The sequence below is a fragment of the Zeugodacus cucurbitae genome, chromosome 4, assembly GCF_028554725.1.
Source record: "Zeugodacus cucurbitae isolate PBARC_wt_2022May chromosome 4, idZeuCucr1.2, whole genome shotgun sequence".
Classification (NCBI taxonomy): domain Eukaryota; kingdom Metazoa; phylum Arthropoda; class Insecta; order Diptera; family Tephritidae; genus Zeugodacus; species Zeugodacus cucurbitae.
In genome coordinates, this window is record NC_071669.1 from 6,012,186 (window position 1) to 6,035,634 (window position 23,449).

General features: G+C 33.5%; 1 protein-coding gene across 13 annotated transcripts in view; it reads left to right on the plus strand.

The window, feature by feature from the left end:
* The window catches only part of LOC105221358 (CUGBP Elav-like family member 4), an 867,302-nt gene that overhangs the window by 702,359 nt on the left and 141,494 nt on the right, over positions 1 to 23,449 (plus strand). The gene's annotated exons all lie outside the window — the stretch shown is intronic.

Consider the following 23,449-nt stretch of genomic DNA (forward strand, 5'->3'; position numbering starts at 1 on the left):
AGAAAAAAATTACAACAACATTTAGTTGTGTCTGTTTATGGTAAAAATACTTAAGATATGCGGCATCAGTTTATGGTGGAAGTTCTCTTGAACTTCGCCAGAAAAAATTAAACGAAAAAGTTATAAATTTTAAAAAGTATTAATCAAAAGTACAGCTGACGGCATCAAAATATAAACACTCGCTTTAAAAAAACTATTTCGGAAATTAAATACATCGTTATATTTCGGATTTCGAAACTTGGATTTTAACATTTTTTCTTGACTTTTAGCACCCTCCTTTCCAACTTTTTTTGAGGTTCACAATATTTCGAAATACCACCTTTATCTAAATTCTCGTATAATGTTCAGATTTATTTTAATTTAATATAAACACAGAAACCTGGTAAAAATGGTGTTAGTTCGTTAGATTACTCAAAATTCATTACATATAATTAATATGAATTTAGAAACAATGTTGCCTACATCTAGACGCCAAAGTGTTTTAAGGTTATAATTCTTGCAATAAAAGCATATTCTAATGTCTCAAACTATTTTCAAATAAATTTGTGATAGAAAAATTGTAAAAAAAATTTAATTGACTATTACTGAATAAAATGGTTTAAAGGACTATATCAGTGTGACACTTTCAAAAAGTCGATTTGCTCGTTTTTTGCTATTTCGATAGTTATACTTTCAAAAATATCCTTTGAAAACGGTAAGGTCGTATCTGGAATAGTTTTTGAATGGCAGCGTTCTAAAGAGCGACCGCTCGCACGTATAAGCCGCTATAGTCGACATATTAAACGTGTTTTTTTCCGAAACAACATTTTTCAAAATTGTTGACATCATAATTAAACGAGAAATTTTGGAATTAGAGAAACGACAATTTTTTTACCTAAAAAAAATTACATTTTTTTCAGAACTTCGCCATTTTGTTAATTTTTGATATTTTTTTTTTGGCACCTCCGAAGACAGCACAAAACTCCGTTAATTTTCAATATTTTTGTAAAAACAAAATTTTTTAAATATAATTAAAAATATACCTTATTACGTCCAAAAAACTTTGAAACAGTCGATCGAGTACTCTCTTTGCAAAAAATTCACAAAAATCGCCTAAATTTTCATGGGTTAAACTGGTAAGGTATTCCCTCTGAATTGTTTCCCAGCTCAAAACACACTTTGACCTAATCTGAAAATTTTTCCTAACAGTTTGAAATTTTGCGATATAAAAGACATCTAAAGTAACGGATGTAAAGTTAAATTACAGTTGAAAGCTTTGGAAATTATTTGCGTTTTTAACAGAGAAATTATATTTTTAACAAAACAAAATATTTCATGAATTTCGAGTCACCCTGTACTCCCAAAAGGGTAGTACTCGTTTATTATCGAAATCGCACCTAACTAGGTCTCTTTTAAGTATTGAAGATAGAATTTATATCAAACAAACATTTTTTACATACAACTTTCAACTAATATAATTTTTCTGTTAAAAACGCAAATAATTTACAAAGCTTTCAACTTTAATTCGACCACATACATTACTTTAGCAGATTAACAGAAACACGGAGAGCGTTAAAATACCAAATCTAACCACAACAGCTGTATTAAACTAATATAGTCAATAACATGACCACATTCAGCGCCTGTGGTTTATGCAACACTCCAAAACAGCCGACGCCAACGAGCACAGCGATAACTAATAAAACTTGCAGAAAGACGGAAATACACGACAAACATACGAGTATATGGTGGAAGTAAAAACTCGCTAACCATTGACAGCCTTACACGTTACACACACACGCTAGCACTTTCATAACACACACTCACTCTCTTCTAGTACGGCGCGCCCTCCGCCAGCTTAACGAACTCATAAACAGCACTTGAGCACTACTGCCGAATATTGCATTTCCCAGCTGGATACGCATATGTATATGTGACCAACAACAACAACAACAACAACACATATCCATATTATACTTGCCAACAACAATAATGAAAAAGTCCACTAACTTTTATGCCACAAAATATGTGTTAATAAAGCACACTTGCGTCCGGTAGTTGGAAATAAAAGCAACCTTGACTGCTTGCTTATTGTGTGTGTGTGTGTGTGTGTGTAATTATTGTTGTTGTACGTGTATACATCTACACAGCAAGTAAATTGTGTTGACAATTTTTGTTATTTAGCTACGCGCCGCTGGTGGTGGCTAACATTTAAAGCAGCGGCGACACGTGTGTGTATGTAGTGCATGTAAAAAATATAAGCTGAAAGAGAAATTAAGATGTGTCATGTAATGGGTAATGCGTGTGTGTGTGTGCACAGCGTATGCGTCGGTGAAACTTTTAGTGAAGTTGCAAAGTGGAAGTGATGGCTGCGGGACCTTTAATATTCATGAGGGTGGGTGCTTCTGTTGTTGTGTGTATTGTTTTTCTTGTGTTTCGCAGTATTTCTATTCGCTGAGTTTTTCACTGCTGCGAATTTTAGTGTTTCTGACACCGTTTCGCTATTATGTATTAAATTAATTATTTGTCTGGAGCCACATGTCCTTGATAGACACAGTCTGTATTTCTTAAGGTTTCTCTTGCAAAATATTGAACATTTTGATAATAACTCTGAAATTATAATACAAAATCTGCTACTGTGTCTATGTCAAACAATTTCCATATCTAATACACTATTGTATCTAAATTCTCTTCAAGCTTCATTTCTGTTACTATGTATTTCTACTTAAAAGTATGTATATACCTTTGATGAAAGTTAAATTTAAACAATTTTTACTGTTTTCCACAAATTATAAGGTTTCTGTTGTCATTTCTGTTTCTGATTTCTGTTGTTGTTTTTACCACCGATTTCTTTTTTTATTAAGAAATCTTACTGAAATGAGTATAATTTTTAGTTCCATAATTAAAATTCTAATATCATCGTTTCTGTTATCATTTCTGTTTCTGTTTTCACTACTGACTTTTTTATTCAAAAATTTTAATTAATTCAAATTTAAAAATTTTTAAATACTAATATCATCGTTTATGTTGTCATTTCTGTTTCTGGTTCTGTTTCTGTTTTCACCACTGTCTTTTTTTATTAAAAAAATTTAATTAGTTCAAATTTTATTTCAAAAAGATTTGCAAATTTTTATTTCATCGTTTCTGTTGTCATTTCTGTTTCTGATTCTGTTTCTGTTTTTGCCATAGACAGTTTTTTATTCAAAAATTTGATCAAACTGATGAAATTGATATTAAATTTTGTGCTAGATATATTTCACGTTTTTTTTTAATATATATACCTCCTAAATATATGCTACAATATTTCAAAATAGTGGTAAAATCTATCGAAGGAGCAGTTCCACTTATCGACAAAAACCCTAAACCGTATATAATATAATTTTGTACATAATATTACAGTTATGAACCTAAAAGCACACACATACATATCTATTTGTATATTCAAGATACCTATCCTTCTCCCATACAACCGCACGTGTCTAGCACATTTATTAATACCATACATAGTACATTTCTTATGCCATATTTCCTGCCAATAAAACGCTCGACTATAATCCGTTTACTCATATACTTACTACATACTACGTCATGTCGAAAACTTTGCTAAATTTAATTAACTCACTTGAGCGCATCATCCTTTTTTCGGCTGATACGTTATTAACATTACTTACACTGTTGCTATATCACATACATTATTGTTGTTGTCAAAGCTATATATTGCAAGCAAGATGGCAGGGGTTTGTATATATTTTTCGCTTCAAACATTTTTGCTAAAACTTGTATATAAACTTATATGGCACTCTTCTATAGATACTTAATAGAATACATAGCAGAAATATAGCACAAAAAGTCATATACTTAAATAGAATTAAGCTTTCCATGTGTGTGTGCGTTTGTATATTATCTTCTTTTTTTTGCTTCATTTTGAATTCGTTAGCTTAAATTAATAAAAGATTAGCTAAGTTCTGAGACAGATCATGACCCTTATCTTCATTACATTCGTGCCATCAGCATTTTGCTTTAGCTTTTGATTTGGTTGTTGGTTGTCTGGGTAGCGCCATACAGTATGCTACTTTATTTGAGTGTGCGCTACATTATTTCTAGAATATTTCTTCCTGTTATTCACTACACAACGAAGTGGCGTATATCCTTTCCTTGACACTAAGTGTATAGCAGAAAAACAACAAAAACTCATATTATTGGAAAATTAATGTAATTTATTGAGAATTTTTGTAGCGCAGCGGTACGGTGGCATAAAACTTCAGCAGAAATACTTGCACGAAGTGGCATGCCACGCAATATATTTCTGTAACTCACATACTAATGTGTGTGTCTCTGTGCGCTTATAATTTCATTTAGCGCATCGATATCACAAATTCAATTAGGCGGAAATGAAAGTGAAACTGACATTTTTGAGCTTCACTCAAGATAACTAATTGGTATTAATGAGCGGACAAAAGTAAATTGAAGCGTGCAAAAGCATACAACAAAAAAGAAGCAACAACAACAGAAAGCACATGCAACAACAATAAAATCTATACAACAACAATAAAAATCTATACAACAACAATAAAAACAACAAAGTGTAAAAAAAAGAAAAGAGTTGGATTACATTTCAATGGCGTCGGATAAACGAATTATTTCTGTCAATTTGCCGTAAATTGATGGGGGTTGAGTTAACTTAATAAAATCGCTGAGCTGCTAATTGAAATGTGAGCTTTTGATTAGAATACAGGCAGTGCTTAAAATTGCATTTTTTTTTTCGAAAATGGCAGAAAATATTTCGAAAATAATATATTAGAATTTCTTAACCTTTACTCGCTTGTTGTACTCACACATTTTCCTTGAATTCCTGCACAACTCGGCATAACATTTCTCCTACCTTTGTTGCTGGCAACTCAGCGCTATTATATTACCGGTTGCTAGCTGGTGTCGCTGTTCTACCGTTATTTTCACAATTTTCTAGCTCATTGAAATTTAAAACGTGCGCTAAATTAATTTCAAAGTGTATCGTAAGCGCTCGGCAGCCTTTTGGTGTATAATATAAAGTAATTTATTGTTGTTGTTGTTGTTTTTATTAGGTATAATGATAACACACACATATTTATGAAGCGACGCAACAGCCATGTAATGTTGAAAGTCACGGTTTCCGCTTACACACAAATTTCAAAGCATACATTTAGGCGTTAAGCCGTTTAGAAGATCTGTAGCAAGCAACAATAACTTCAAAAAGTAAAAACAAAGCAGTCACAAAGTTACAAAGCCAGCAGCTAAACTAACGTTATTGTTAGCGCCTAAAAGTAGGCTACAATTTTCTTTAGCAACTGCTTAGCGGCTCACTTCTCAACTCTAATTTTGTTTTTTTGTTTTGCTTGGCTTTACCTCTCATGCTGGTTAAGTCAACGTTAAAACATAATCTGCAGCTTTCAACAATACACAGGTCACCGGCGAACGCCTACACCTCACACTCACTCAAAAACAACAACAACAAAAGCTATTTTATAATTATATAGTGGCGACACAGCTCCTTAAGTAAAATAACTTTGCTGCCACTGAGCAGCCTTCCTTTGTCTACATTTGTGTTTGTTGCTGCCGCGCGAAATCTAATAAAAGCATAAAAGCATATTTTAGGGCGTCTTTATGCATCATGTTAACACTTTAACGAGATTTTATTATTATCGCCGCTACCGGCTGGACGGCTAGCCGTGCTGACTAAGTGGCTACACAATACACCATTTTCACACAGAGCACAAAGCCGAATACAACGACAAAAGCGTTGAAAATATTAAGTGGCGAACGCAACAAAGCAAAGCAACAACACTGATGGCAATGACGACAAAATGTAGCAGCACAGCAGGCGCGTTAGCGCGAAAACGCTGCGTGTTTGACATGTATTGTGTTGCTTAGCTGTAATAGGCGTCGTCGCTTGTGCCACCCGCTGCAGCCCTTTTTATTCAATTTTTTTGTGGATAAAAACTTTACTTGCGCATACAAAATCAAAATAATAAATTCTTCTTCCCGCACGGAAGGCATAAAATAATAAGGAAACCGGATATTGTTGAAAATTAGAACGTCAAGTGAAATTTGTGTTGATTTTTTAGCTTAGTGTGCTGTCAGTGTTTGTATTAGCGCTGTTGCTGTTGCTGCTGCTTGTTGTTTGTTGAGCGCTACGGTGAACGGGTTGTTGTTAAACGAAAGCTGAAAGTTGGCAAGTTAAAGAGAATTAGTGCCATTCAAGAGTGTGGTGTGTGTGTGTGTTAGTGCGAGACTAAAACTTTAGATATATATTTTTGTAAAAAGAGCAATACTTAAAACGAGTTTAAGTGACGAGAAATTTAAAAATAAAAATATTAAAAATTGTCTGGGTAGCGCCAAATTGCATGATCGTGGCAACCCTGGCAAAATAGGTATACAATGAGTCAACTTTTGAATAAAAAATTTGTTCGAAAATTGTCAAAATATTTATAAAGCATCATTTATAAGCACATAAAAATGATTTTTTGTTCTAGCTTGGCAACTCTACTGAGTTGAAATGATTTAGAAAAACTCAACTTTTATTTTAAAACATATTTTTAATGTTAATTTATAATATTCGATATTCGTACGGAAATGTTATATTCAAATTTAAAATCATTTTATAGAAAATACATATAAATACATATAATATAAACTAAGATTAATATTAAACATTATTTCTCGATTTTACTAACTTCTTTATTTTCTTTCTACTTACAGGTAAGTGATTTGAATGACTTCATTGACCGATAAGAACAATTTATTGTGCAATAATTTGAAAACCACTACTAGTAAGTTTTTGAAAATCGCAATTCAGTTATAATTTGCAAAGTGGCAACCCTATTTCAAAATATAACTAAATTGACTATTCCCCATAAACCTACTGAAGCTCATCATTGAACATATTACATTAAGCAGTGAGTTTACAATCTTATGTGACCCATTTTAAATAGGTGGCAACCCTATTTTTATTAAAATTAAATTTAAAATCACTCTGTAAGATTATTAAAATGCATTACATTGGGCTAATATACTTATTTTTTATTCGTTAAATGACACATTTAATGAGATGGTAACCCTATTTTTATTAAAATTAAATTTAAAACCTCTTTTGAAGACTTTTAAAATACCTTGCAATACGCCCACTTTATTCAATAATCTACTATTTTTTTATGCGATAGGTGGCAACTCTGCTTGCTCCAAAACGCTTCAAAGTAAAAATTTTCGAAATACAGTGGAACTTCTCTAACTCGAATCACCATAATCCACAAAAAATCTTCGAGCTAGAGAGACTTTCGAGTTACAGAAGGCAATTTGTATGAATTTTGACTTCTATTGCCAATTCAATAGTTCGAATTATGGATAACTTCGAATTAGAGCAGTTCGAATTATGCAAGTTCAACTGTAATTTCTGTTAAATATGAAATTTATTTTTTTTTTTTTAATTATTTTTTCTATACAGTCTCTCAGAACCCGAATATTAAGAAACAAATATAATCCTAAAAATCAATTACTTAGAGTAGTAATAATTGGGACCAAATTTAAAAATAATTGCCGAAGTAATTTTGTGGTCTTCAGACAATACGCAAGCAAAAATTCTTCATTTATATAAATATAAATATTTATAAACCATCCATCAATATATAGAAATTCCTAAATATATCTATATTTATTTTACTAATTATTTTCCCAAAAATCCTCTCTGCCAAATGCATCAAATTCATTTTACTTAATAGTCTTTTGTTGTCAGAAATTTCATTTAATTAACTCACCGAGCACTAGGCAACCTTCATTTAGTATATAACTTCAAATATTATATGTAACTCAGCAGCAGCTACCAACGAACTACTACATATATGACAAAGCAAATTTTATTGCTCTGTTCGGTCAAATGTCATATCAAATTCAAATAAAGCTACGTAGGAATTTTCCTGACAGCTTGTTTAATAAACAAAATCTATAGAAAAAAATCAGTAAAATTTTCCACACACACATACGTACAAACATACCTTACTCAAAGGCCTAGAATAAACAAAAGACACACAACTAAGCACAAATGGCAAATAACTCAAAGCAAAGAAATGCATAGAAAATAAAAAGTAATTGACAGTCGGTATGAACTTGCTTGGTTGCGTAGATAGCTTGTGGTATATTTGTGGTTGTTGTTTTATCTTTAGGTATTCTATATACTACAACATATATATTAATATGTATGAAACTACAACAAATCTGCCTGCCTTTCCAACATGCCAAGTACACGTCCATAAGCCTCCATATATAAAATAGAAATGCAAATTAATTCAATTTATTATGCTGCAGAAAAATGTATTTAAAATCAGTGAAGCTGAAAAACAATAACATTTTATATACATATGTACATATATGTTTTCTATAGTAAATGGCTGCAAGACAATGGTTTGTTAGGCTAGAATATATGGTACTCACACTTATACTAATATAACGGTATTTAAGCAAAGAAAACTTATGTATGGACATACATATGTGAATGGCAGCACTCATATTTATGCCATTATGCCTCAGCAGCTCTTCCTCATTGCCTCAAAAGCAAATATATCTATCTACCCGCTCACTCAAAGGCATATAAATATGGGTGAAAAGTAAGCCGTAAACGAGCCTCTTTTTGCATGAGCTTGACTGTAGCATATATTACTTATTTTTCTTCCTTATTTATATATTTTTTTTAATAAAAAATATTTCAGCATGTGCCATGACTTTGCTACTGAGCCTAAACAAAATGTAATAATAATGTCAGCTTTCAGGCAAATATGCTAAAACTGAAGGGAAAATTTTTATGCAAAAATCTGAATTTATGTATATAAATACTAGTATAGTGATAGACTATATTGTGTAAAAGTGGGTTTTGAACCAACTGACCATTGCTTATCAAGAATTTCTTGTGAAGAAATTGAACTTTTTAGAGCAGCTCGAAAAATATTGAAGCTTCGCTTATTCGAAAATAGATAATGATTCAATAAGACTAGTTATAAATATCTTCTTTAATGTTCCTCGTCAGCTATGGTAAATTCACTGCGTAATTTAAAGAAATTCATATTGCGCCTAAAGCTATGCTAAATTTTATGAAAAACTGCTTTATTTACTTGATTTGTCTAATTTTCAAGTTGTCAACTAGTAGAATACAACGAAAGCATGCTCACTTTTTAAATAAACAAAACTTTAAACCTATTATGTGGTTAACGCCTAAAAGTATGCTAAATTTATTTATTGTTCTGCTATTTTCACTTAAAGCCGTGTTTCACTTCAGCATGCTGTTGTTCCATTGAAAGTTGAACACTTTTTAAAGTAAAGCAAACATAAATAACATATCCATTGCTGAACTGCCATGCGTTGGGTATAAAAATCAAAAAAAACCTAACAACAACCCCATCCAACTTGCCATCAATTTCGAGCTCACGTCGCCTAGTATCAAATATGTAAATCAGTGTGGTACTCGTATGACCAAGCATGTCAACTAAACACCGGACCAACCTCCGGTGAATATCTACAATTTCAGCTATCAACCACCCAATCACATGTCAGTTTCATAGGCGCTCACGTATGCTCACAATACGAAAAATAAGCTAAAAAATCATATACAAACACAAACAAGCGATACATGTCTATGAGTATATACGTATATAGTATAGACAAAACAGTTCACGTGCATATTGACAGCCTACAATGCATAATAATGCGAAAGATTTCCAATATAAGCGTCCAACGCTCTTACTCACATGCACACTCAGCTGTATATATGTAAGTGTACTAGCATGTGTATTCTCTACTTTGGCTTCTGCCCGGTACATGAGCACCTAGTGACCCTGCTCGACACCTTGTACAACATCGGTATGCTTACTGTTATGTGCTGTCAGTATTTGACATGTCTTTTATCATCCAATTGCTGCGCGCATACACACACACATACACATATACTCACATGATTATGTTCGTATACTAATACAAACATTTGTAAATATTACAATATTGTGTTTAGTATATTTGGTATGATGTCCGCTTGCTTGAATGACAGATTTTTGCATAACATAATAACAACAATAATACTCATAATACTCCACACACACACACAACATGCATATAACGAACTATTGTTAGTTCAGTAATCATGAGGGACCAAACACATTCACATTCACATTCAGATATGTAGCGACAAGCATGAAGCAACATAATCAAGCGTACAACAACAGCCTACACTGACTGACGTATCCATCAGCACGGTCGGTCGCATATGCATAATAATAGCCGCTGTAACAAGAATATCAACAAAATATACTCTGGGGATATAAAATACCGACGCAGGTACATAATTTAATATTTCCTCTTGCCTTTCAATAATATCAGGCAGCGTTGGTAGTTGTGAGATACATTTCTGTGTATTTGTTGGAGTATAATATTTCCCTCTTCAAGACATAAACTTATTGAGATATCAGTAGCTCTTTCTCAATCTGCTGAATCTTAATAATCATATTTGCTTGTTTCCGAAACCTTTTTCAATCCAAGTTTTGATTTTATATTGACATAAATTTAATTGGATTGCATATTTTTCAATTTTCTTCATACATTAATACTGCTATGTATGTGTAACTTAACAAGATTTTATTTTAAAGTTATTCAACATATTGTACTTAAGTAGCTTTCTTACAATTAAGAATCATAGAAATCATAAAAATCTTAAAAATATATATTTTTAACCACAAATTATTCAAATTATAAATTTTCAACACTCCGAATTTACTCCGAAAATAAAATTTTACTTCAAAACCCATTCCTTATTAATTATAGTAACTCCTCTTTCGTAAATATCATGAAAACTATGTTTTTTGAAATTTCTAGTAACTTCGAATTCACTCCGAAAATAATATTATAGTCCTAAAACAATTTCATATAATTATTTTAACTCCTGTTCAATAAATATCATGAAATTTATCAATTTTGAATTTTCAAGTAACTCCGAATTTACTCCGAAAATAATAGTTTACTCTGAAAACAATTCCTTATACATATAGTGACTCCTGTTTAGTAAATATCATGAAAATTATCTGTTTTGAAATTTTTAGTAACACCGATTTCACTCCGAAAATAACATTATAAACCTAAAACAGTTACATTTAATACTTTTCAGTCCTATTCAGTAAATATCATGCAATTTTATATAATTATTTTAAGTTCTGTTCAGTAAATATCGAGTAAATTATCGGTTTAGAAATTTCTAGTAACTCCGTATATACTCCGAAATTTTTTTTTAAACTCTGAAACGAGTACCAGTGGTAGTTTTATCAATAAATAGTTTAATAATTTCACTCCGAAAAATTTTATACTCACAAAAAATAAAGAAAATAATCCGAAAATGAATTGTTTAATAATTTTACTCCGAAAAATATTATGCTCACAAAAAACATAGAAAATACTCCGAAAACTCGTGAAATTTATGCAAGCTATAAGATTTATTGTTCTCCGAAAAATTAGAATTCATTGCGCAACTCCGAATACTCTTTAAAATTCGTACAAATTTTACATAAATGATGTTTATAAATTCACTCTAAGCCGAATGCACAAAATAAATTTGATGCAATCCAGCAACAACAACTACAATAACAAATCTTGCAACTTGCTTTGTCAAACAACCAACACAGCGGTTATGCATAACACAATGTTATTTCATTACACAAGAGTATAATCGATACAAACGCACAAAAGTATGCAACACCATGCACACAGGCAAACAAACTGTGTTTTACATTTACTCACTTATATGCAAGTACTGTATGCAAATTTGCAACTGCACTCTTTCGCCATTATCTGTGTTGGTGTGAGTCTTAATACGCAAGTGAATGCGAGCTTACTGTGGACTTTATCTATATGTATGAGTGTGTGTGTGTGTGTGTGTGGCAGCTAAGCACACAAACGTCGAAGAGTAGATATATATGTATATATTGGCGATGAGTACGTGCAAAACTGACCAAAAATTTAAATTGTGCAACACCAGAATTTTGGCATATCCGCACGCAAAGCACACACCCACACACACACAAGGCAGGCTAACAACACGTGACTAGTGCGACTAACCGGCTTTGGCAGCTCACTTGCATAGTCACGTTCATGCAACGTTCATGCAACACAGGCGTACAACGTCGACGGCAGGGGGTGTGGCAAGGTGTTTGTGATTGTGTGCGCTTATTTTGTTGTTTATCTGACAGTCTGTCGTGATGCCGCTGCCGCTTTTGAGCCAAACAAACAGGCATTTCAGCCATTGATGGTTCGTGCAACGCAAAGTTGGTTTATTTGTTATAACATGCGATGCCTCAGTGAGTGCGTATGTTTATATTAAAGGTTGTACGGGTTTGTGTGTGTGTGCGCATGTGTGCAGTTGATCGCTTGTAACTCTTCTGTGAAAACAAGAATATCGAATTTTAATTACATTTTGAGTGTTGTAGTTACAGTTGTTGTTGTCAACATGCTTGTTGTTGTTGTTGTTGTTGCTGTTACAGCATTGTTACAACATTTATGACGCAGTTGCATGCTACACACACACAAATTTGCAAAGCTGCGAACGTTACGTTACTGTTGCATCATCACCATGTATGTTGCAAGTTTGTGTGCATGTGACATTGCATTGTTGCATTTTGTTGCATCATGCGAAATGTTTTCGCATTGTTACACTGATTGAATATTGAGTAGAAATGATTTTTGATTGAGTATGCATGGATTTAGCGGTGGCTTGCCACACCAATCTCTACCGCTGTTCTTTGGCGGCATGTAAAATGCACAAAAATTGTCCGTTGCTCTGGCAACGTTGTTGCATCATCCTTTAAAACCTTTTATGTTGCAACCATATTGTATAGTAAAACATTGTAGGTTGCTGTCAATTATTCGCTCTTTGCTTTAGCAACTATATTCTCATTATCTCCTAAACTGTTGCCTCTCCTCCACTTCTCTTTTTATATTTTCTTCAGCTGTAAGCGCTGTCTGTTGCACACAATTTTTCGGTTTTTGTTTAGAGATTTTCGACTTGAAGTAACTCAATTCGTACAGTCTTATGCACTTTTACATATTCTTAGCATACATTTAGGCGCTCAAGTATTACACTTCGGTTTTGTTGTCTTATCAGTTGTCTGCTTACAACATTGACACTACAGTCTGCATTTTAATTGGTTTTATTATGAGTTTGAGTTGTTCAAGCATTTTTCGTCGACCAACAACCACATAAATGTCCTGTGGTGAATCCTAAATAAGTCAGAGAAGAGTATTTGAAGTATATTTATACAAATTTGTATCTTAAACCGCAGATTCAAGCCTCAAATATTAGGTTTAGGCTTATATTCAGGGAATATCCAATCGATTTGACATTCTACTACTTGAAGTAACACCACTACAAACTAGTTTCAAAGCGCTTAGACTCAACGCGGTACCGACGATATAACCTAGTAAACAATTAATTCAGGCTTCAAAACTTCAAGCAATTCTCTTATGACAAACTGCTATTTCTACCAGTACCAAAACCCTCAAAATTCACTAGCTCTAGCTTTATGCTACACAATTTATCAAGCAACTAATTTGTATGGTAAAAAAAAATGTTTTCCAACAATTAATTATGCCCGCTGCTCAGCTGACAAAATTCTACAAAGCCACAATGCTTAAAAGAACATTCGCTTAACTGCCAGGTGAAATGCTGATGAAAAATTACGCAAGAACTTGCCACAAGTGACCGCAAGGCAAGACAGCGAAGGAAAACATTGAGGAAAAACGAACACTGTAATGCAACAACCGCCCAGAAGTATGCTATTATTTTTGCAGCTTTAATGCACAGCATTATAAAAGCGACGCTGGTAAAGGTAAGAGCGAGAACTCAAGAAAATCTGTAAGCAAGGGTGAGTGTGCGAGTATCAGAGTGGAGTAAAGTACCCCCAGGCGCACAGCGGCACTTAAATCGACTGCGCTTTTGTGGGCTTAATTGGCAACAGTTGCCTAAGCCAGTGCGCAGACAGGCGGCGCACACACACATACACCGCCAAACTAGCGGCGTTGCACGCGCGGTGAACATAAAGCCACTGAAATTGCACCCAAAAGACACAGCGCACAGGTAAGAAGACGTGGCTTGCAGCAGCCGCAACGTGTTTGCGTGTGTGTTTGTGGCAGCACTGAAGGCAGCTTACATTGTCGCACAGGCGACATGGCTACCTTGGGACACAGCCACAGCCACACAAATAAGACGATATCGTATACTTAATGAAGATGTTGCCTCAGCTGTGGCATAAATATGAAGATGAAGATGGAAATGTAGCGCTCAAAGCGGCAAATGAAGACATTGTAGCGCATAGACAACAGCCAGCCAACGGCGGTAAGACAGTGTTGCAACAAGCAAATGAACATGCTAGATTATGTTGCAGCCACAGTAGACACTGCATACAAAGCATATAAACTGCTATATATTGCTGCTGCTCACCACTTTGCGGGCAGCTTAATGTTACCGCTATGTGTGGCGCTTTAATGTGCTGCATAGTGGTACAGTGCAACAGGCGCCACAATGTTGGCAATTATGCTTAAGATGTTGCAAGTACTGAGTTTCAGTGGTATGTGATGCGTTCCGCATAGGTTCTTAAGAAGCTCTCTACATACCTAGCTGTACTGCGTCGCTTAAGCCACTTGCCACATCAGCTCAATTATACTTTTTCTTATTACCACCGTTATGTGTGTATAATTTTGCTTTCTACTTAGTGAGCGCGTATTGCTTTTATGTTGACAACGCTAGTAGTTGTCCAAAGCAGTAGCAAAAAATTACGTTTTTGCCACAAAGCATAAAAAAAATGTATAACGTGTTGGGCGTAAGAGCTTGCCACATGGCTGTGTATAGATTCTTAAGGGCTTAATCCCAACTGTTTGAGAAAAAGATGAGATCGGATGAATTTTATATACTCGCTACCGTTAAAAAGATTCATGTGACTTAGTGACTGATGTTCGCGGTAAGAAAAGTTTTATAAAACTTATTTCGAAAATGGAGATATTCATTTCTAAAATCTATATTTTTATTAAGTTTATGTTATGTTAAGTTATGTTACGTTAAGTTTAATGACGGGATGGAAAGTTTTATAAAAATTATTTCGAATATAGAGATATTCATTTCAAAAATCTTAAATTTTTTATTAAGTTTAAGTTATGTTAAGTTACGTTACGTTAAGTTGAGTTACGGGAAGGAAATTTTATAAAAATTATTTCGAAAATGGAGATATTCATTTCTAAAATCTATATTTTTTATTAAGTTTAAGTTATGTTAAGTTACGTTACGTTGTGTTATGCTAAGTTATGTTACGTTAAGTCAAGTTGAGTTAAGTTTTTAAATTAATTCTGCCACACAAATTTATATAAACACGCGTATTCAGCACCCCTCATTTCCTACTGGGTACTATCAGCACCCTTCAACCGAAACTACGTAATCCAACGCAGTCAGTTATAGACTACCACTGCTAGGATTCGAAATACTGTCCGCAAATCTCCTTACTTTCGGGAACTTCTCAAAATTTTACTTATCCACCTCACCCACTAACACCACTGGCCCGAAGAAAGTACTTAAACTTGGCTACTCTTAGCAATTTGGCGGCTTTATGAGCCAACAAACCCGTACGCCAGTACCATTAAACCAAATGAACCAACTAAAATGCTGAAGCTCTAGGCAAGCAATGCAGCTTGAGCAAAAGAAAGAAAGAGAGCAAAAAAAAAACAAAAAAAGCGAAATTGAAGGAGAACTACCGACACTTGCAATAATACAGTAATATACGCCGTAATTTGTAACAGGTAAAGTAGTAGTGACCATAATGAAGGTCATAGTAGTTATCATGTTGCAAATAAAAGCATTCGTATCTTAGCCGCTCACCCACGCTCGTGCTGTTGAATTCTCTGCCATAAAATAAATGCAATTAGCACTGAAATGAAAGCTATATAAAGTTAGTTGTAAAATGTGCAATGCAATACGTACGGAGCAACAAAATAGCGGCACTCATTTTCATAAAAATATATATCCTTGCGCAACAGCGTTGTATTCAGCGTGTATAGTGTATCGTGTAGTGAAGCGCAAAATGACAGCAATTACGCACTTTTATAACGCTAATGAATTTTATGCGCCAGTTAAGTTAAGAAAGCTGCATTTGCCGGTAGTTAGTTAAGGAAACACATTCAACGTGTAATGGTCATTAAAAATACTACTTTTGCTACTGCTTAACGCATTAATGTGAGTTATTTGCGTACAGGTATTGCTATTAAAGCTTAATTTACTTATTTTAATGGCGTTATGTGCATGATATTGCTGTTTGGGATATCAAGTTGAGATGCTTTCATGCAATAATGAACTATAATAAGCCAGAAAAGGAAGGCTTTGAAGCTTTCACAAAAGCTTTTTTGTTATAACAACAAAATATAATTAACAGTTTTCACATGAAAGATTGATGTGTTAAATTAAGCTTAAAGTAGAGCTTTCACCTAAAAATATACATTCACTATGAAACGGTTGAATTAAAATGAGCTTAAAATGCTTTCATCAATAGCAAAATCCAAGAAGTAATAAAAGGTAAGGCTTGGGAGCTTTCACAAAAAGCAAAATGTAACGTTTTGGAGCTTTCACAAAAGCTTTTCTGTTATAAACACAAAATATAATTAGCAATTTACTGTTTTTGGACGAACGTCTAATGTGTTAAAATTAGTTTAAAGTAGAGCTTTCACCTAAAAATACACATTCACTAAGGAACCGTTGAATAACGGTTGATTGTTTTATGAAAACATGAAAGCTCTAATTTGAAAGCTCCTTCATAAAAGCTTTCCTTTCGACTAATTAATTTGTTTTAAAAATTTCATACCTCTTACTTACATTAAAGGAGAGCACGCTATTTGAGACAACAACCAACCCACAACCATACTCCTCTTTTAATTTCCTAAAAAACTCATAAATTCACTGTCAACCAACGAAGTATATCCAAGAAAAGTTACCTCACTAAATTTATCTTAATTGTCATTGCGTGGCCACACCCACCCCAACCACTCACCAAAAGCTGAATTGCTGCTTTGAGTTATTGTTAACTGTACAAAAGGTATGGGCAGTAGTGAAGGGATTGCTGTGCCTCAAAATCAATTTAACAGGATTTTTGGCAACATCAAAGCGCCTGCCTCCGGCGCGCCGCAAACGTAATAGAAAACGTAGACTGATAGGCGGGAAAGTAAGATATCTAATACCCAACCGGATGCCAGGTAAAAAGATACAGGAGTAAAGAAAAAACAACAACATAGCTGGAAGATAGGCGTTTATACAGTTATATAGACTCTATCGAATCTTTCTGCGCAGTCGAGTGCGTGCTGGCATTTAACTCAACCTTTTTTCGGCCTTTATTTGCTACGCCTTTGCGCCTTTCTTTGGCAAGAAATATACCCAAAAACCTCGCAAGAAATGCCAAACCTCACTATTTACAGCCTCCCAAAGGAGCGACCGAGCGAAAGCCAAAGGTAAAATGCCATAAGCTACTCTAAGACCGGACGCAAAGACAGCGCTGCCTTTTGGGTGGTTAAACGAAAGAGGTCTCAGCGGCAAGTCATATTGAGTGCGTGTTTGTACAGAAGTAAAGCAAGTGGCATTGGCGACGAAGTCAAAGCAATAAACCCCAAACGAACTGTCGGCTTCAGCTATCTACTTAAAGCATTTTTGTAGGCTTTTGGTGATATTTTGTAAAACAAAATCCTTGCTTAATTGTATTTTAAGCCGGCTTGGGATGTCTTCATTTCTTTCGCTTTGTCTTTTTTTATTCTTTGCTGCTTCCATTCTTGCTTCGTCTACACTAACTTCAGAGCGGCGTAGTCCAAAATGTAATTTTATTTATTGGCATTATAGGTAATACATTTGTATGAATAAAATCGTAAGTTAAACTTAGTAAAGCCGATCCATCGGGAGACGGCAGGTATTACCTGCTATATTGTTATGCGCAAAGCAAAGAAAAAAGCAACAACTTCTGCTAGATTTAAGTGAATTTATTTGTCGGTACATTTGAACCACATTGAGTGCTGTGGCTCAAGTTAATATGATTTACTTTGTCAAAAAGTATATTTTATACTTAGCTGCTTACCTAGTGTACACACCGTTGCATGGCGTGTTCTCCATACAGGCAGGTAGTTAAGTTCTTCAGTCTACTGGCATTAAAAGTGGCTTTTGGTTAAATTAAGTTTTCCAATTGAAGCGTAAAAGTAAATTGGTTGGTTAGCCTTAAGGGAAATATGGAGTCGGCAAGACAAAGTGACAGTAATGCAAAATGTAGCGTAGCATTTAATATTTTTATTTAAGTTAATGTAAGGAATGTCTGATTATGCTTTGAAATAATAAAAGGTTGGGTACTCTAATTGAAATTGATTAAAATAACATATTTTATTTTTTTTACAACTTTCGAGTGCTTTACTTTGCTTGTATCAATAATTAAAATAAAAAATAGTTGCATACTTTTAGGCGCTTAGCATTTTTAATCAACTTGGCTTTCTTGAATGCAAAATTATCACTTGTTTTCGAAGGGTTTCTGACTATAAAACTGAGTAAACTATATTTTCGTTATTTTTTCAAAGTGTTTAACCCAACTTAACACATGTGAAAAGATGTTGCATACTTTTAGGATTATATGTATATAAAGTAAGTACATATTCAACTGTGTATTTTAAAGAAAATTTCACGAACTTTGAATAAATTATTCTGGTTTCTATATATATAATCTGGTTCGAGCCAGCCAAGAAGTATGTAATGATTTTTAGAAAGCCCTCCACAACACTTTAATAAAATTCAATAAAATATTTTACATTTTTTCAATAGAAGAGCGCATTTTAAATATCTGATCTTTAAGATTTTCTACTGCTTCAGAAAGAGAGCCAACAGCACATTTAGCTATAAAAAAGAAAGGGCGTCACATTTAGCAAAGTAGGCAGGGTACCTATACTCTTACATCATATAACGCCTCAGCGATTATAGGGGCGTTTCCCGACCAAGCAATAACTGGCAAGGCAGCACGAACCAGCGAAGCAAGTAAAATTGCTGGAGTAAGCACACACTTTGAACAAAGGTGCACACACCTCCTTGTGTTAGTACACCTATTCATATGCCAATGCTTGCTTGTGGTTTTTAACTCACTCGCATGCGTCGGAAGCGCCATTTGGCCAAACGCTTTGGCGAGCTGTGTGTGTGCATTGTGCAACCACAAAGTCAAATGCAGCAAAAACCGCAACGCAAGACGTTTAGCAGGCAAACCAAGCAAGCGAACACACAGTTAAATTCACTGATATGCATATGAATACACTCACACTCCGCAGCGCACGCTTGCATCAACTAAAACAAAAGCAACAAATTTCAATTTCTCCAGCGGTAAGCGTGTGCTCTGCTTGCGGTTGGCAGCATTAATTTACAGCGAGTCGCCTACAAAAGTGGGAGAAATCTTTGCATGCACATGCTTTCATATGGTGTACCGGTGAATGTGTAGCAGTGCTGCTCACCTGTTCCTTAAGAAATGGTTGGCTTGAAAGAAATGCATGTGGCAAGTAGGTGGGGCATGTAAAGTAGCGTTGCTTGCCGGCGCTCAAATAAATACATTCCCGGAAGTGAAATATTTATATTTGCCATGAAATACAAGAAATTTAATTTTCTACTAGTACCAACAACAACCACACTTGCGCCATTCCAACTAACTTTATTTCATTTTATTATTATTTTTACTTTTATCATTCTGATTATCTTCACACCTCTGAATTGCTTTTGGTTTGTTGCTATTATTGTATTCAAGCTTTGCTGCTGTTCTTGTATTTTAGCTTGTTTTTATTGTACTCAACCTACTGTTTATTTGTCCGACTGTCTGTTTGTTAGCTCGCACTTACGACTCTTTTGGCTTCTGTTGCTGACAGCTTGAGTACTTGCAACTTGCGGTTACTTGTGCATTGCGGCCTATAATGCATTTGTTGTTCTTGTACAATGTCCGTATTTCGTGTTTGTTTTGCTGGCCGTGTACATTATGCGCTGCGTTGCGGATTGGTGTGTGTGCTTAGCAGCGGTGCAACCATAGCTGCTGTTGATGAAGTGGCTAACCGCACACTTTCAACTGATGTTTGTATACGCGCCGCACACACAAAATTTGCTATGTGGCAAGAATGAGGCGGATAGTACAGGTTTGAGGGTGAAGGAAACAGAGAAATATGACAAAAGAGTATCTTACAGAGTATAGTCTCGTAGTTCTTCAAGATAAGTTCCACTTTCTTAAGATTATTCAAAGTTAAGTTTATTAAATAAAACAAAATTGAATAAAATTAAAAAATATGAGAACAACTAATATAGTAATTGGAATGACATTATTTCACCGTTATTTTATTTTATTTTAATTTAATTTAATTTAATTTCATTTCATGTATTTTATTTTATTTTATTTTATTTTATTTTATTTTATTTTATTTTATTTTATTTTATTTTATTTTATTTTATTTTATTTTATTTTATTTTTTTTATTTTATTTTATTTTATTTTATTTTATTTTATGTTATTTTATTTTATTTTATTTTATTTTATTTTATTTTATTTTATTTTATTTTATTTCATTTTATTTTATTTTATTTTATTTTTATTTTTTTATTTTATTTTATTTTATTTTATTTTATTTTATTTTATTTTATTTTATTTTATTTTATTTTATTTTATTTTATTTTATTTTATTTTATTTTATTTTATTTTATTTTATTTTATTTTATTTTATTTTATTTTATTTTATTTTATTTTATTTTATTTTATTTTATTTTATTTTATTTTATTTTATTTTATTTTATTTTATTTTATTTTATTTTATTTTATTTTATTTTATTTTATTTTATTTTATTTTATTTTATTTTATTTTATTTTATTTTATTTTATTTTATTTCATTTCATTTCATTTCATTTTATTTTATTTTATTTTATTTTATTTTATTTTATTTTAATTTATTTATTTTTTTATAATTATTCCTTCAATCAGCCTTCTATTATAATTTTCGTTTTCTCTTCGCATTCCATTCTTCCTACTTTCCTATTACATTTTTTATATTTTCATCCATTTCTTTTTTTTAATTTTGCCTCACCTTTTTCCACCATTTTACAACCACTTTGTCGCTCATCATAAAAATGTCAACGACAAAGATTTCATCCGCTATAAATTTCGCGGCGTGAGGCAACGTTTTGCATTTAATTTCATTCCGAATTTCGGCGTACAGTGTTTCTGGCGAGTTTTTCACAACATTACCGAATATTTTTTGACCAAATTTCTATCTTTTTCAATAGCAAGCACCTTTCAATGGAGAGCCATTTCTACCTCAGGCAAAAGAAAAAATTTAAAAAGTTTTTTTTTCAGTCTAAAATGCAAAAAATAATACAACAACAACCATGAGAAAAAATAATGATAACAACACCAAAAAAATTCGTTTAAGAAATTCGAAAAGCGACGAAAATAGCAACAAAAAAGTGTACACTTCATAAAAATAAAAATATAAAAACAAAAAAAAGAGAACTTTACTAATGTTAAAAAGTTGCCTTACAACAGCACAAGGCTCAGGTCGACATACAACAAAAGCACTGCAACAAAAACGCAAATTCTCTGCCGCGCAGCACAGCAACGCCGGACACATACAGGTGGCCGCCGGCTGTCCATTTAAACAACACAAAAGGTTAAAATGTAATTTCCACTGTTGTTGCGTGTTGCGCTGCAGGCGTTGGACAGCAAGCCGACAGCACGCAAAAAACTGGCTGACCAAATGCCGCGAACAGGCGCTTGGCCTTTCAAGCGCCAAACATCCACAGCGCGCGTCATTGTTTTTGCTTTTTTTATTTTCTGTGTCGCTTTATTTGCTATTGCCAAAAAGCCTTTAGGTCACAGCACAGTTGTACGCTCTACGTTGAGCTTGTTGTACGGCAGAAATCTTTTCACTGTTTGCGGCCGTTTTTTTTTTTTTTGTACAGTGTTTTTGCTACCTTACGCCTCGCATCTCGTACAGCGCCGGCACAATGGACCGCTCCATGGACAACAAGTGAAATTTGTATTTTATTTATTTCTTTGTATTTTTTTATTTTTTGATAGACTTATTTTGCATAGAAAATATACAAAAGGGGTGAATGAGTGCCTGCTGTGGTAGTCCTGGCAGTGGCAAAGGGGTCAGAGCAGTGCGCAGCGCAAGCACAAGCTCAGCGCCGACAGGCAAATTGCTTGTTTCCAGAAAAACACAAATTTCTTTTCATTTTTTGTATTCTCCGTTCGTATTGCATTCGGGTTGGTGAGGCTTGTAAGTGCACATGTATGCAACTACACTCATACACACATGCATTCATTTCATTTTATTTGCATGCTCTCTACTGCAAGCAACCTGTTCAACACACTCCGTAGTGTGGTCATGCTGCATTTCGAAATTGAATTGAAAATAAATTGGTTATGAAATTGCAAATGTTCAACGTTCCTCGCGCCTCGCCATCGTCCTCCCTAACAGCATACTCCTTTTTATGAAGCGTCAGTGAATTTGAGTGTTTTGATCGTAAAATTTTTAACGTCTATTTGCCGATGCAACGGTGCGAGTATGCTGCGTAATAGAGTCGAGAATTTTTAAAGTGTTGATAAATCATAAAAGAAAATAAACTTGAAATCGAAATAACGGAAAATAATGGAAGAGTGAGAAAAAGAAACCAATTTGATCAGAACATTTAAATATAAAATGAAGAAAATATAAATAAATTTGAAAATTATTGAAGGATTAAAAATTTTTTTTTGTTTAAAAAAATATTAAATTTTATAAAATTAAAAAATTAAATTTTTTGAAATATGTTCGAAGACACTATACATATGTGGAAGCAAATAATCGAAAATAATAGTTTTCATAGAAAATAAGCTTAGACCCTCAACATAAATTTAAATACGATTTAATTTTCATCATAGCGTAGCACTCTACCTAGAAAGAGAAGAAAAAATGTTGATGATAAAGTCTACCTACCATTTTTTCTCATTCGCCTGCAATATTCCCACAATTCACCGAATGATGTCTTAGCTCAGAGGACAGAGATCACTTTATGCACTCGTGAATTAATAATTGTATATAAAATTCAGCTATAATGAATTCTACTGAAGTTAGAATTGTATTTCTAACAACTTTCAATAGTGAAGCTTGCTGTAGTACAGCAGATGACATGGCGTATGAGTAACATTTTTGAGTTCTTTATATGGGGATGCCTACATTCATGCTTAGAGCACACATCGCAGTACATACTAAGACGAATTGAAAAAAAAATACAATCTAACGATAAGGAAATTCTTTAAATTTTTTTTTATATATTTTCTTCGAATGCAAAATTACTAAAACTTTGATTTCTTAAGGGGCCAGACCAGTGTAACTCTTGAAAAATTATGCGATTTTCGAG